This window comes from Centruroides sculpturatus, unplaced genomic scaffold (assembly GCF_000671375.1).
Source record: "Centruroides sculpturatus isolate CEXI.00-Female unplaced genomic scaffold, Cexi_2.0 scaffold197, whole genome shotgun sequence".
NCBI lineage: Eukaryota > Metazoa > Arthropoda > Arachnida > Scorpiones > Buthidae > Centruroides > Centruroides sculpturatus.
The window spans coordinates 336,225-338,573 of NW_019384591.1; positions in this window are offsets into that span (position 1 = coordinate 336,225).

A 2,349-nucleotide genomic window follows, 5' to 3' on the forward strand; every position below is an offset into this window, starting at 1 on the left:
TTATTAGAGAGGTTGAGGCACAAGTTCAAACGTTAAACGTGTACGGGTAGCAGAAGTACACGTTACACGTTTCAAGTCCAAGTAAAAATCGTTGAGGCACACGTTCATAACATCACGTGACTCAGTGAACATCGCGCATTGACTCACGGGAAATAAGTTGAAAAAAATGGCGGAAGCAAAATAAATCATAATTTTAACCCCAAACACAAAAAAATGAAGACGTTTAAGCCGATCGTGTACCCACCAAGCTACACGTAGCAAACGCCATTATCGACGGTCCAGAACTGCCAGATGGCGGAGACCACCCGTTACCCGTACACGTTTTGGGCTAAATACGTGCGCCTCAACCTCTCTATTATCGGGCTAGAAACGGCTATAATACTAACGTCCGTATTTTTCTTGAAATTTTTACTCCCTTTCACCTTTTCGGACGTCCAACGAAATTCAACGCTACCTTTATCAGTTTATGAATAATAAAATGCATAAACTGTATAAAAAAACTCAACCTGTTATTTTTTATTATGAAACAATTTGTGATTTGTCCTTTATTTTCTTAAAAAAATCCAGCAACATTTGAAAGTGCATGTGTTTCGCCGTATGTTATGATATTTTATTATTAAAAACTATTTATATTTTTAATTATTATAAAATGGCAAAAAGTTTAATTTTCAACAAACCTCCCTGAAAAATTTCAGAAATATTCGACAAAAAGCACAGGAGTTATTAAGCTTCTAGAGCCAGAGCCTGGAGAGTAAAACTCGCCGTAGGCATCATTGATATAGATGTTTCACATGAGATGGACTATGTTATTGGTTAGCTTACTTAGTTACCTGCTACTTAGAAGCATCCACAGAAAGTGATTTTAATGTTGCCAAGAGTAATTTTACTAAAATGCTTTTGAATGTAAAAAGCCGTCATGACAATTGTAAGCAATTTCTAAAATGGCACTTTTAACGTAACAAAATCTGCTTTCGTTATATTCCGTGGTTTAGTTTTATGACTTTTTTTATTTTCAATTCTTTTTAACCTACTTTGTGGTTCTGACGATTTTAAACGTATCATTTGTTAAAGCCATTTGATAATCGTGGTGAAATGCTATATCTTTAATTACTTTATTGTGCATAATATAACCCTAATTGGTTCACAAATTACAGTTTAATTTAATAAATTAATAACAAATTTAACACTTAAAAAATCAATCAAAATATTTCATTTAACATATTTGTTTTTACATAAAACAATTTTAAATAATATATTAGGGCTCTTTACAACTGTTTTATGTAAAAACGAATATGTTAAATAGTATTAAGGTGAGGGCATAAATCAGAATTATGAATAATAACAAAATAATTCAATTTTAAAATTATAATTCAGATAATTTTTAAATTTTAAATTAGAAAAAGTACTATATCAATTTATAATCAATTAGCTTATTAAATTTTAATAATTTATTCTTTTTTACGCCTTTAACTATTAATAGAAATGACCAGAATTATACTTCTTTTCGAAAAGAAGTATAATTCTGGTCCGGACCGTAATGAGTTTAGAGCTTGGAGTTCTTGGTTGAGCTTGTTTATTCTCTGTCCTCGTTCTGGTCAGCGGAGGTCTTCCACGCCTAACTGGAGATCTTTGCATATTATTATTTTTTGAATTATTACTTTTAATTACTTTTACCTTTTGCTGTACTTTAAAAGTATTAGTTTAAACTTGTTTAATAATAAGTTAATCAAATAAACTATAATTCACCACTTCACTGCACAATTAAGAGGTTCGCAGAAAAGTCACTCAAAGCGTCGACATCCCAACACGCCCCCCTATTTCAGAAAAAAAAATATTACATTTTATTAATATTGCCACAATTTCCTTAAATCTCAGAATATCAATTGAATATAGTGATACGTATCATTGCAAAATTCATAACTCATAGAAAAATTCAAAAATAACTTATTTTTTCTCAGTAAAAACTTTATTCTTTATTGTTATTTACTTCAGTTCTTTGTATAATATACAGTATAATAGAAAAAATATATATAAATGGTTTTTGCTGTATAGTAGTTAATATGACGATTTTAGTCTCTGTAACCCAAAATTATTCTTGGTAGACAAATCTCACAGCAATTTTATTGGCAATTTAAATTTATTTTGTAAAGACTACATCAAATGCATTTCGGGCTGGTCTAATATTTTCCAGTCCCTCTTCAGTGAAACCGGGACTGGAAAATATTAGACCAGCCCGAAATGCATTTGATGTAGTCTTTACAAAATAAATTTAAATTGCCAATAAAATTGCTGTGAGATTTGTCTACCAAGAATAATTTTGGGTTACAGAGACTAAAATCGTCATATTAA